Source organism: Gigantopelta aegis, chromosome 2, assembly GCF_016097555.1.
Source record: "Gigantopelta aegis isolate Gae_Host chromosome 2, Gae_host_genome, whole genome shotgun sequence".
Classification (NCBI taxonomy): domain Eukaryota; kingdom Metazoa; phylum Mollusca; class Gastropoda; order Neomphalida; family Peltospiridae; genus Gigantopelta; species Gigantopelta aegis.
Window position 1 is genome coordinate 5,562,368 of NC_054700.1, and position 14,476 is coordinate 5,576,843.

Sequence of the window (14,476 nt, forward strand, 5' to 3'; positions counted from 1 at the left end):
AGCACAGTCAGAGAGAGAGAGAGAGAGAGAGAGAGAGAGAGAGAGAGAGAGAGAGAGAGAGAGAGAGCAGTCATCTCCACACACACACTCACACTCGTACATACACGCACCAACACACGCACATACGTACACAGCCATTCAGCTGTACTGTAATGATGTTGTAATATAATGTGTTGTAGCCCTCTACATCGTATTTTATGGATATTTTATGTTCCTCATATTCCTGTGTTTGACACCCAGTAGCCCGTGTGTTTTTCGTGTTGATGTATAGGGAAACATGCATTCATTCTTTCTTGGGACAGAACGTAGCCTAGTTGTTTACAAAATGCTCGTCTGATGCGCGGTCGGTCTGGGATCGATCCCCGTCAGTGGGCCCACTGGACTAGTTCTCGTTCTAGCCAGTGCACCACGACTGGTATTTGAAAGGTCGTGGTATGTACTATCCTGTCTGTGGGATGATGCGTATAAAAGATCCCCTACTACTAACGGAAAAAATGTAGTGAGTTTCCTGTCTAAGACTATATGTCAAAATTACCAAGTGTTTGGCATCCAATAGTGGTGTTGTTAAAGATGATTTGTTAATTCGAAGTATGTAAACATGCATTTTCGTGCTAGGCTTTGTTGTGTGTTTATAAACTGTACGTGTGCATTATGTTCGTGTTTATTGTTTACCATTGAAACCATACTGATGAAATGTATTTTTATAACAGTACACTAGATCGTCACCAGTAAGTATTACTTTTTTGAAGAAAAAAAATATTGAGTGTTTTTTCTTAGCTATTTTTTGTTAGATTTAACATTGAAACTATCTTTATAATTTTGTTATCACATTCTTGCAACAATTATTGATATTTTTGTTGTTTTTATTAAATAATATACTAGCGATATACTTCTTCTTAGAATGTTTACTTAAAAGTAAAGTAAAGTAAAGTAAAAGTAAAGTAAAAGTAAAGTACTTTATTAAAGGAAAATGGAATGAAATAACATAAAATAATAATACAAATATGCATAATTTGAAACGTAAACTGAGCATACCTATCTGGTTATAAAAACTGCTGTCATAATCAGTCAGTCGGTCGGTCAGTCCGTCAGTCCGCCAGTCAGCCAGTTGGTCAGTCGGCGATTTGACACATACTTCCCAATTCAACAGAATATGTGGTAAGTGCAAAAAGGTTAATACTTGATTATTCATAAAAAAAGTATATTCGAGAAAATATTGACTGCATTAAGGGAATTACACGCTGTGCTTTGATCGATAAACATGACATTTCCCTAGCCATGTAGTATTATGGCACGTCGTTCTGGGGATGAGATTTAATTTAAATGGAATATTGAAACAAAATTCTCAATGTATTTAGGGATAATCAATACACAATGGTAAATAATAAAAGATAATTAATTAAATAATTATTTAATTAATTCTTATTTATATATTTTATTCAGAGATGTGAATTCAACGTTTTTTTAAAAATGATTTTCACAAAGTAGATTGCATTTGATCAGACACCCAATAGCCGATATATTTTTCGTGCTGGCGTGTCGTTAAATATCTATTCTATTCTATTGATCTGAAAATGGTGAAAGATTACCTTGATTCAGGTGTGTGTAGAAGTTTCAGCTTTTAACAGATCACTCAGCTTTTATTTTCATATAGTTATGACATCCATGTTATTTGTTTTTATTTATTTTATTATTTATTTATTTATTTATTTATTCATTTATTTATTTATTTATTTTTCTTTATTTTATATTTTTATTTTAATTTTTAAATTTTTTATTTAATGTTTATTTTTTTACTTTATATATTTATTCATTTTATTTATTTATTTCTATTTTTTAATTTTTAAATTATTCTTTAAAAAACTGCAGGGTGTATTCGTCACATATATCTTGTTATTGGCAATGTGAACACTGTTATTTGACTATCCTTGCGTGTTTGTACACATATATCTTGTTATTGCCAGTGAACACTTGTTATTTCTGTGATTAAACTTGCGTATGTTTGTACATATACTATAGCACATTATAATCTCACTCACGCACTCGTGTGTCACGCACCAACACGTGTTAACATTATCCACACCACACTGTACTAACTTAGAGAAAGTCTTAAATTTACTATAATAATATTTATTTCAACGTATAAAGGTGACGCCACACGGAACGAGTACTTGGTACGAAAATAGCAACGGGAATAACCGATTGCATAGCAACCTACCTTTGTTTGACACCCAGTAAGCGATGTGTGTTTTTGTTGTGCTGAGGGTGTCATTAACCATCCATTCATCCATCCATCCATCGATCCATCCATTAATTCGTTCGTTCGTTCGTTCATTCGTTCGTTCTTTCATTCATTCATTCATCCATTCATCCATTCATCCATCCATCCATCCATCCATCCATTCATTCATTCATCCACCCATTTATTCATTCATTGCGATGAAATCATAAAAAATGTCTTGTCAATCGACTATTCTCCTGGCTCTATTCTCGTACTAAGCATTCGTATCGTGTAGCGCCGCCTTATCAGTTACGAATCCAACAGTATGTTATATTGTCGTTACGCATACTGTTCTGTTTTCAATGACTTTTAGGAGGGTTTTTTTTAGTTGTTTTTTTAAACCCGATGGAACCGTCTGACAAATTGCTTTAACTCCGTTTGATCACATCATTATCGCAAGAGGGATCTTCGCAGCATTAATAACACTTTATATCTTTGAATCCGGAGTAAGGAAACTCTCGTCTGTCTTAACTCCGCTTCGTCCAAGTCAGAAAACCGAATTGATCACCACGAAAAATACCCTCCCTGCACTCTTCATGTGTATTCTGTGAGTGATGCGCAAAACCCATCTTGGGATAAAGCCTGTGATTGAGAACAGAATTAGGCAGCATGCTGTCGGTAGATGAATGGACTGACGGTGATAGAGAGGTTGCGAAGCCCAACGTACACGGAAACATGCACTTTTACAAACCGGGAATACGTTTTAAGCCTAGCTGAGTGGATTGATGATAATTGAGAGGTTGCACTTCACAACGTATAAGGGGAACGCGTATGTATTTAGGAACTGACAATTTATGCGCTTTACGTCATAAATATATGCGTGTTATGTACAGGTTACCAGTTGCTACGAACATGTAATGCTAGTCTCAGACTACAAACTGTCTCGACGGAGTTGGCCAACTCGCCAATCTGACGATTTCTACGACTGTCCAGTTGCTAGTCTGAGCGCTCTTACAACTCGATTCTCGTCGAATACAATACAACGTCTACGACTGATTAGTTGTTAATCCGAGCGCACCGCACCCATCGTAAGTTGGTTGATAAGTAAGTTGATAATGTGAGCCTAGAAACAAATGTCATATACAAGTTATGTATAAACGTTTACTTTAGTTGGTGATTTCATGATGATTATATATGTAATTTGTATGTTTATGTGATGTTACCCCTAGAATATTTCAAGAATCTCGTCACAAGAAAGCGATTTGTTTTTGTAATAGAATTAAATGGGAAACTGCACTTTCAGAAATGAGAAATGTAGTGCATAACTATAATTGTAACAGACATTGAAAGGTTACAGAACAAGACGGAAGAATTTGGGATAGAAGGTGAGAAACAAATGAGGCAAGGAAGATAGCTAGACCGCTTTCGGCAGTACGAATTTTCGTAACCAAGTTAACTACAATGTGTGTACGTGTTGCTACACGTATAAGTTAAACCTCGTAAGGTCCTATTACCATCGCACCCCTGCAGTTGCCTATAACAGAGATGTTTATTAGAAGGGTGTACGTGACGCATAGAAACAATATCCAGTTATTTTCTGTTACAAACCTGTATATTTACAGCTGCTATTTCTCGTTCCAGCCAGTGCAACACGACTGGTATATCAAAGGCCGTGGTATGTGCAGTCCTCTCTGTGGGGTGGTGCATATAAAAGATCCCTTGCTGCTAATCGAAAAGAGTTAGCCATGAAGTGTTGACAGCGGGTTTCCTCTCTCAATATCTGTGTGGTCCTTAACCATATGTCCAACGCCATATAATCGTAAATAAAATGTGTTGAGTGCGTCATTAAATAATACATTTCTTTCCTTCCATCGCTGTTCTAGGCAAACACAAGACGGGATCCCTTACTATTAATAGCAAAATGTAACGGGTTTCCTCTCTAAAACTATATGTCAAAATTACCAAATGTTTGACATCTAATAGCCGATGGTGTTGTTAACAATACAGACTTTAACAAACTTTAATTTACAGATGTTCTCTTTTTGTGTAATTATGTGTTTTTCATATTTCATATAACATTTCATGAATTGAATGGTACCATGTAAATAATAATTGTTTATGCTTTGAAAAGAAGTTATTGTTTTTGCTGACGCGAAGTACAAACATAGCCTCTATAGTGATCACTACCGTATGCGTGTACTTTCATCTAGTCAGTTGACAACAGAGTAGATCCCAATTTGAAGCGGAAATAGCAAGGCGTGAATAATGTATAATCGTATATCGTCAGGTTGATTTAATCACCTAGAATCGCTCTAACCTTTCACGACTTTATTCTTTCAGTCGGTTGAGCGCTCGTCCGAGGTGTTTGCATCGCAGAATCGAACCACCTCGGTCGATCCGTTCAACTGCTTGGGTTTTTCCCCCCATCCAACCAGGGAACCTCAACTGGTCAAAGGCCGTGGTATGTGTTTCCCTGTCTGTGGGAGCGTGCATATAAAATATCCCTTGCTGCATTAGGGAAAGTGTCGCGGGTTTCCTCTGTTGACTACGTGTCAGAATTACCTAATGTTTGACATCCAATAGCCTATGGTTAATTAACCCATGTGCTCTACAGGTGTCGTTAAACAAAACAAACTTTCAAAGACAGTATCCATGATAAAATCCTGCTTGCAGTTTGCCAGTACTTTCATACAGGAAATGGGTAGGATTGCTTACTGCCAGCATCAGTTTTGGTAGCAAGGGATCTTTTGTATGCAACATCCCAGAGACGAGATATCACATACCACGGCTTTTGATATACCAGTCGTGATGCATTGGCTAGAACGAGAAGAGTTGGGGACGAATGCACATGTTTCGTTTATTAATAGTAGGAACCTACCAAGAAAATACAAAGAAAAAATACTGTGATTAGGTTATTAAAGTCAGGGAAAGGTTATTGAGCTGAATGTGTACCACCTGATATTTAAAACTAAAATTCGTTTTTATCTATTCAAGATTTAAATCGTTTATCCATCGCTTTTCTAGACAGATATTTCCATTAGCAGCAAGGGATATGTTATTATGCACTTTTCCACAGACAGAACAGCATATACCACGGCTTTTGATATACCAGTCGCGGTGCACTGGCTAGAACGAGAAGAGCTGGAGACAAATGCACATTTGTCGTTAATTAATAACAGGAATCCACCAAGAAAATACAAAGAAACAAATAATATGATTAGGTTATTAAAACTAAAGTTCGTTTTTACTTATTCAATGTTTATATAGTTTATCCATCGCTTTTCTTGAGCGGGACGTAGCCCAGTGGTAAAGCGCTCGCTTGATGTGTGGTCGGTCTGGGATCGATCCCCGTCGGTGGGCCCATTGGGCTATTTCTCGTTTCAGCCAGTGCACCACGGCTGGTATATCAAAGGCCGTGATATGTGTTATCCTGTCTGTGTGATGATGCATATATAAGATCTCTTGCTGCTAATCGAAAAGAGTAGCCCATGAAGTGGTGACAGCGGGTTTCCTCCCTCAATATATGTGTGGTCCTTAACAATATGTCCGACGCCATATAACCGTAAATAAAATGTGTTGAGTGCGTCATTAAATAAACCATTTCCTTCCTTCCATCGCTGTTCTAGACAAACACAAGACGGGATCAAGCTCAGTCGGTAGAACGCTCGCCTGATGCGTCCTAAGATCTAATCCCCTCACTGGCCGCATTCTCTTTATTGGGTCTTTTCCTGTCCCAACCACTGCACCTCGACTGGTATATCAACGGTCATGGTATGTGCTGTCCTGTCTGTTCAAAAGTTCATATAACATATCCCTTGCTGCTAATGCAAATATGTATCAGGTTTCCTCTAACACCACAAGTAAAACGTTACCCAATGTTTGACATCCAGTAGCTGATGATCAATAAATCAATGTGCTCTTGCAGTGTCGCTAAACAAAACAAACTTTATACTTTTTCTAGACAGGCGTAAACTTACAACTTCACGTGTTATCATATTATTTAAAGATTAGAAAAGCGATGTCAGTGACCGCAATAACTTCACCATATCGATGCAAAACTCGAAAAGGTCAGTGGTATTATTTTTTTTTTATTTAGACAAAAGCCAAATTGAAGGAATAAGAGAAAGATTAATCGAATCATGTGAAACTCGAGTTCACGAGTTCTTTAGTTTGTGTCCCAAAGTGACAGGAAATGGCAGTTTGTTCGTAATGTGTTGTCGCGGATCAATAAGGTTCGGTTGCCAGTTGGAAACCCGATCCGCCATTTGCATCACCGGATTGATTTTGTTGTGTGGTTTGCCGTATGGCTTGTGTGTTCTTTCATAAGCATTGTGTCCAACAGTTTCCAATATCGTGTTACAACCAACTGCTAGTCCGAACCCATGTTTTCTTTTGTTTCTTTTGTTTCTCGATGTCGACAGATTTGTGTAAAGATATAATAACCAATAAGATCTCGATGTCGACAGATTTGTGTAAAGAGATAATAACCAGTAAGATCTCGATGTCGACAGATTTGTGTAAAGATGTAATAACCAGTAAGATCTCGATGTCGACAGATTTGTGTAAAGATATAATAACCAGTAAGATCTCAATGTCGACAGATTTGTGTAAAGATATAATAGCCAGTAAGATCTCGATGCATTTTTAATTTAAGTATTTGCACAAACGTTTCTCGACCTTTGAACTTATCGATAAAGTTTTTGTTTGTTTGTTTGTTGAACGACACCACTAGAACACATTAATTTATTAATCGTCTGTTATTGAATGTCAAACATTTGGTAATTTTGACGTATAGTCTTAGAGAGAAAACCCGCTACATTTTTTCCATTACTAGCAAGGGGTCTTTTTATGAATGAATGAATGAATGAATGTTTAACGACACCCAGCACAAAAATGCATATCAGCTATATTGGGTGTCAGACAAAGGTATATGGGGGATCTTATTTGCATTTTTATATGTCATTTTCCCACGTCCACCCACCCCCCCCATCCCCGCACCTACATCCGCGTAATTATGAAATGACCCTAAAGGTCACTTTGGGTAGTATCAGGCGCCGGGATGAGAACCCAGTACACACTAGCCTTAAGACCGATGACCTAGCCACAACACCAGCTAGACCGGTAAGTTTGGTAAAGCCAGTCTGTTCTGATATTCCTGTTGTTCTGTAATAGCTCCAAAATGCATTTTGTGCGAAACAAGATAGATAGCTCGTCAGCCAGGATCACTAACTTGACGATTCACATTTAGACAAGACATGTATACTCACCACAAACTATTAAGCAATTTATGATCGATATGGTATTTTTTTTATTGCAATTGCAATGAGATAAAAATCCGTTCTTGTTCAATTTAGGGTACCGACACTGTGGGAATGTTCTGGCTCAGGCTTGTATACATATAATATATTATTGATTTTTAAAAATTAAGTTGGTATACAGTAAAAAAAACGAAAAGAAAGAAAAGGAAACTCACCAACAACAACAACAAGCCCACTCCAACAACGCCTTAAGTTTAATCAAAGGAAGCTTCTGTTACAAAAATAGAATAGAAAAAAAGATGAAAAAAGGACAAAGAAACGAGCTTAAACAGAAATAATCTGTTCATAATTCCCATGGTTTAAATTACCATAATTTTATATCATATTAATTAAAGCAGAAATTCTCCTTTAAATACCCGTGACCTTAAAATCATAAAATGTCAATATTCTTCTATTTCATACCAGCGCCTAAAACAACACATTTTCTAATTAATTGTGTATCTCGCGTTTCTTTGTCTTAGTATATAATAAAGCTAATTCATACAATGGCCATAATATAATTATGTCAACGCCCTCTGCTCATTATCACTGTATATTTAAAACAACAGCGTTGTCGTGTCGCGAATAATTACACAGGAAACTTTTAGCTTGATAACAGGTTTGAAAAAAACAAAAACTCAGCGTGATGCACGACGGTCCATCCGTAATTAAACGCACCAGGGGATATTTACTAAGTTTTCGCGTTGCTCAAGTTTTAAAAAAGAAGAAAAAAAAAAGAAGAAGAAAACAAAAGAAGAGACAAACAGCTGCAACAAACGCCAACGCATTTTCCATTTTGGTTGGGCGTATTTGAGCTTATTTGGAATGGACATTGAGGACGAGGGGATATAGTTGGGGTTTGGTGGGGGTGGGGTGGTGTGAGGTAGGGCGGTAGTTATACCAAACTCATTAACAAGGAAAATAAAGAAAGATATTATATGCATTGTATGTCCACTCACGGCGATCGATCCTACGATACATCGCACCTCAAGTGAGTGTTGTACGACTGGGCTACATAAAATGAATGCAAGGTCTACAGGCTGGTAGGTACAGTGTTCGCAGCCCGGTACCGGCTCCACCACAGAGCGAGTTCTTAAGGGCTCAATGGGTAGGTGTAAGGCTACTACACCTTCTTCTCTCTCACTAACCGCTATCCAACTAACAACTAACTCACTGTCCTGGACATACAGCCCAGATAGCTGAGGTGTGTGTCCAGGTCAGCGTGCTTGAACCTTAATTGGATATAAGCACGAAAATAAGTTCAAATGAAATAAATGTTTAATATATATATATAGGCTTCATGCTTTCCAGTATTCATTTAAATCAAATATATTAATAAAGGCGCAAAGATACATATGGACGAATATACAAAGTAATCATTAAACACTATCAGAATGAATTGACTATAAAGACATTTCGCTCTGTATGATTTACACCGGATTCGATGACGTAGAGAGTAAGCCATCGATCATTTTAAGACTGGTGGGTACTGGCTTCGCGTCCCGGTACCGGCTCCCGTTTAGAATGGCTCGTTGTACCTCACTCCATTAACGCTTGTCCTACGCTGACTGTCTACACAACTGAACTGTGCATCCACTAGTGTTGGGAATCGATTGAAATTCCATGATCGATCATCGGTATGATCGGCTGGCACTTTCGGTTATAAATATATATATAAACATAAGTCTAAGGCCATGCACCTACTGCCGTGTTCACCGGGATCAACACCATACAAATGGAATTGTTGATCTGCACGTGCGTAGGAAGGTGCCAAAAGGTGTGTGTAGGGGGCGGAGGGGCGCGCACACACACAACACACACACACACACACACACACACACACACGCACACACACACACACACACACACCCCCACACATACATATATATATATATATATATATATATATATATATATATATATATACACACATGTAGAAAAAAAATATAAAAAACATCTTTGCTGCTAAAAAAATCTCACTCCCCCCGCCCCCCCCCCCCCCACCCGCTTTCTACGCTAGTGACCTGTAATAACTATATCTAATATCTTAATTTTTCATATATACAAATAAAAACAAACATATTTACATCAATTTCATCATCTAAACTGGAAGAACAACCACAGTTAACATTTTCCCCACGGAATCGATTAAATATTTTTATAATCGATTATAACATCGGTAGGGCCAAACTGATCAATCTTCGATTATTATCGTTCATTGGAAGATCGTTGGTGTCAACGACGGCGTCTATGAACCTTATAATTGGATATAAGGGCTGGAATTGAGATAAAACGAACTACTGTAATGTTTACGTAAATAACGGACAAGCACAGACAGATGGACTTCCAGACTAGTCTGTAATCATTGCGTGGAGGGCATCATAGATCAACGGGTTTTTATGTAAATTGTCTTGCAGTCTTATGAGCATGGCTTTGTTCAACAGTTTTCGATGAATATTTCCGTGCTTGTAGCATTTCTTGAGTATAAAAGAATGTGTGCCCAAGGCATCATAGATCAACATGGTTCATGCAAATGGTCTTGCACTCTTTTAAGCATGGCATTATTGATCAGTTATCGATGATTGTTTCTCAGCGTCTGTGGCATTTCTGGAGTATTTAAGAATTTGTGTCCACGGCTTTGTGGATCAACAGTGTTCATGCAAACCGTCTTAAAGCATGACATTATTTCACAGGTTTTAACTCGATGGCTTCTTATAAGGCCACTACACCCATGTCTCTCACTAACAATAAACAACCCAGCTTGTTTTCCCAGGACAGCGTGCTTGAACCTTAATTGAATATAAACATGGGCATAAATTAAAATGAAAATAGTAAACATTCTCGAACCGTAAGCAGATAATGGCATGGTAAAGTATATATATATATATATATATATATATATATATATATATATATATATATCAGGGCTTCTAGAATTTTATAAAAGTCCACTAGCCATGGGATCAGTGATTTTAAAAATGTACTAGCCATGATTAAAAATTCACTAGCCCTACTTTAAATAAATACAATTTTACTAAAAGTAGTAATCAAATATGTCACCTAAAGAGAGAGATAGAGCTTAAAAATCCTTAGTGTGGGGGTGGAAAGACAGGGCAGGATATTCATATTTACAAAATATATAAATGCAGCATTTGACAAGGTTTTTTTTCACTAGCCGTCGGGCTAGTTATAGTAGTTATTTACTAGCCCAACAATGAATAACACTAGCCATGGGAGTGGGGCTACCATAATATAGAAGCACTGTATATATGTATATAGTTCTACCCTGTTAACATTGTATCCAACCTAGATCACCAACTTCACAATCAGTCATATCTGACTTGGACGGGATGTAGCTCAGTGGTAGAGCGCTCGCGTGAGGTGCGACAAATTGCAGGGTCAATCTCACTCAATGAACTACCAAACGTTTGACAATATCAGATGGTTCTAATGGTGTCGTTAAACAAAACAAAACGTCTTCTTCTTCTTCTTCTTCTTCTTGTTCTTGTTCTTCTTCTTGTTCTTGTTCTTGTTCTTCTTCTTCTTCTTCTTCTTCTTCTTCTTCTTCTTCTTCTTCAATGAACTCGGGGTTTTTTTTTTCACGGTCGCATCCAATGAATGAATGAATGAATGAATGTTTAACGACACCCCAGCACGAAAAACACATCGGCTATTGGGTGTCAAACTATGGTAATGCAAATAAATAAAGTGATGATCAACATCAACACAAAAATTCAAGACTTAAACAAAAACAGTGTAAAGAACTGTGCAAAAACACAAATATCACAGAATTTTACGGATACTGAATTTTACTCAAAACTTCAATTTTGTGCTGTATTGGCCATTCTCAAAGAGAATGTTACACCCCTGCACCACAGTGAGGTTACAGCACACGCAGGGGCGGTCGCAACCACTCCTCCGCGAATCAAAAGCCGTGATATGTACCAGAAAGCAGCAAGGGATCTTTTATGCGAAAGTTGCGCATAGATGGAGAAATATATACTACCCTAACGATAAAGCAGCAGGGGAGATGTTATTGCAATTCGACCATAAAGCAGCGGGGGGCGGGGGTGGGGTTAAAAAGCCGTAAAATAACATAAAAAATCTCATCCTTGTTAACAATGTCTCGACGTTCATCTCTGTCATTCTTCCCTGACTTAAGAGGTTTGAGAAAGCACTTAACATCAATCTCCCGTCACAGGTCCTTCTTGCAAAACAATCGTACCCAGTGACGTCAATACCTCGCAGATGCCTTCTTCTTGTTCCGACGGCTGGAAATATCGACCTCTGCTAATCCATACATGCGTTTTATTTACACCATGTCATCTACTTTACCTCTGTGGTGATCTCCGTCGCAGAATGAAACAATAAGAGAGAAAAAAATCGCTTAAAGAAACTGAAGTGGAATCATGGAATCAATCGCTTCTTAAAGTCTTTTGACTAACCACTTAGGAGCGGTGCGTCGGAGAAACGTGTTAAACGATACCTTCCTCTTAACAATGATTGGAAATGGATTTTGTTTGAGCGGTATAATTGCTGAGATGTTTGGCAAATCCATTTCGGTAATAATAGTCAGCAAACGGAGAGAACAATTGCAGGAACTTAACTTCCGCTATCCCGCATTGTCGGGTAATAAAATAGCCCAATTCGTCTTCCATAGTTACTTGTGTGTAAAATAAAATACAGATTAAATGTTTACCTGCTTTATTAATATGTTCGTCGTTGATAAATATTATAAATACATTCCATGTTTTCAACAAGAGCTGATAATCGTTAGTGACTGTGAGAATGAACTGAGTATAAAAGCATTTCGCTCAATGTTATTTACATAGGAATCGGTGTCAGTGAGGTTAAGCCATCAGACGTTTTTAAGATTGGTAGGTACTGGGTTCGCTTCGCGATACCGACTTCCATCTAGAACAAGTTTTAACGTTTTGATGGAGAGGTGTAAGGCCAGTAGGTATATGTATTTCTCACCAACCTTTGACAATTTGCCAATAATAACCACCGTCCTGGACAAACGGCTCAGATGGTTCAGTTGTGCGTAAACCTTAGTTGGACATTGGTACGAATATTAATTTAAAATCAAAATTAATTGATACGGCTAAAACACAAAGCTAACACACACAAACCCCAAACAACAATAAAAACAACCACAACAAAAAAAAAAACATAACAACAAAGAACACACACACACACACACACACACCACCCAACAAAAAACCCACAAACCCCCCCCCCCAAAAAAAAAACCAACCCCCCCAAAAAAAACACAAAACAAAAACAAGAACAAACAAAATAAAAACAACAAAACAAAACCGACGTACAATAAAGCAAAAACAAATACCTACACACTTACACTTAATAGTTCTTAATCGTTGCTCTCATCCCATAACACAAAAACAACCTAACAAGTGATGTTATACTAGGCACGAACGACCACGTTACCTAAGTGGCAAGTAGCTTTCAAAGCACTAGAAGATCATTATTTGTACATCTCTATGTTTAACACACCAGCTGCTCCCATCCTAACTTAGTTTACTAGACCTTTGATCTCTTCGTCAGTCTCAGCTTTCTTAGAAGTTGTAAAAAAAAAAGCAAAGAGCGATGCCGTACTTTGAACCTCTCTAAAACCAGCTGGGTACCTCCACAACTGTAGTCAGTAACCAAATCGTATACAACACAGATTTAATTTGCGTGTACAACTATTGCATCCTTTGATGTCAATATTGTCTTTTCGCAATTTCGTTTTGAACTACTGACATTAAAAGGGACGGGTCTAATAAAGAGCAACCTTTCTGAATAGCTCTCGTCATTTCTGTCCTAATTACCATGGCAACAGATATACGCCAGACAGACGGGCAGACACGACAGACAGAGAGATAGAAGGTTTTTAATAATGCCGTCTCCCACTTTATATAGACAAATATATTTCCGTCGATAGAAATAGAAATAAATAGTGCTGGTACGAGGTTATTATAAGAAATAACGAAGGAAGGCAATTTAATCCAAGTGTACAGAACAAAGTCAAATAGTCTAAATACACCTACTTAATATAGTGCGAATATTTGAAACGTCACCCATTGCTCATCAAGAAAACGAATGACCCTAACGTATTCGCTCTCTCTCTCTCTCTCTCTCTCTCTCTCTCTCTCTCTCTCTCTCTCTCTCTCTCTCTCTCTCTCTCTCTCTCTCTCTCTCTCTCTCTCTCACACACACACACACACAAACTTACACACACAAACACAAACATACACACACACAAACACACACACACACACACACACACACACACACACACACACACACACACACACACACACACACACACACACACACACACACACACACACACACACACACACACACACACACACACACACACACACACACACACACACACAATGAGCCAATTTTACGAAGCATGTTTCTCTTAGCCGCAGGTGTTTAAGCATTGTAAATACATATAAATACACGCGTTTAAGTCTAAAACAGGCTTCGTAAATTCCGTCCAATGAATTTATTTTACGAATGAATAAAGGAAATGTTTTTATTTAACGACGTACTCAACACATTTTATTTACATATATATGGCGTCGGACATATGGTTACACATTTACGAATGAAAACAAAATATTAAAATGTAATCCCTAAATTTAAAAGAGAAGGAATAGGCCTACATGTTTATTAATGTGTTTCTGTACATTTTTATATTCTTAGTCACCCCTTTGTACATCTCTATTTATTTTGGATTCCGCGTATCAAATTATATTTATTAGGGGTCCAAACGAAATTGACCGGACTCGCTTGTAATCGCAGCTTATGACCAATCGTGTTACTGCTTCGTCTGTAATTTTGCCGTTCTTCAAAGGCAGTTATTATTATATAACTGTATGGGTCATGACGACCAAGGCTATTCCCTGGATTGGTTATTAACCTTTTTATCGTGGCGCAAAAG

At 37.7% G+C, this 14,476-nt stretch overlaps 1 protein-coding gene and 1 long non-coding RNA gene across 4 annotated transcripts in view; one reads left to right on the forward strand and one right to left on the reverse strand.

Moving 5' to 3' along the window:
- LOC121380361 (small conductance calcium-activated potassium channel protein 2-like) overlaps window positions 1–14,476 on the forward strand; it is a 165,472-nt gene that overhangs the window by 45,436 nt on the left and 105,560 nt on the right. The window lies entirely within an intron of this gene.
- The window catches only part of LOC121380376, a 34,446-nt gene that overhangs the window by 9,960 nt on the left and 10,010 nt on the right, over window positions 1–14,476 (reverse strand). For both annotated transcript variants that reach the window (XR_005958922.1, XR_005958924.1), the window contains exon 2: window positions 7,695–7,750. This is a non-coding gene — a long non-coding RNA (uncharacterized LOC121380376). The remainder of the gene's footprint in view (window positions 1–7,694; window positions 7,751–14,476) is intronic.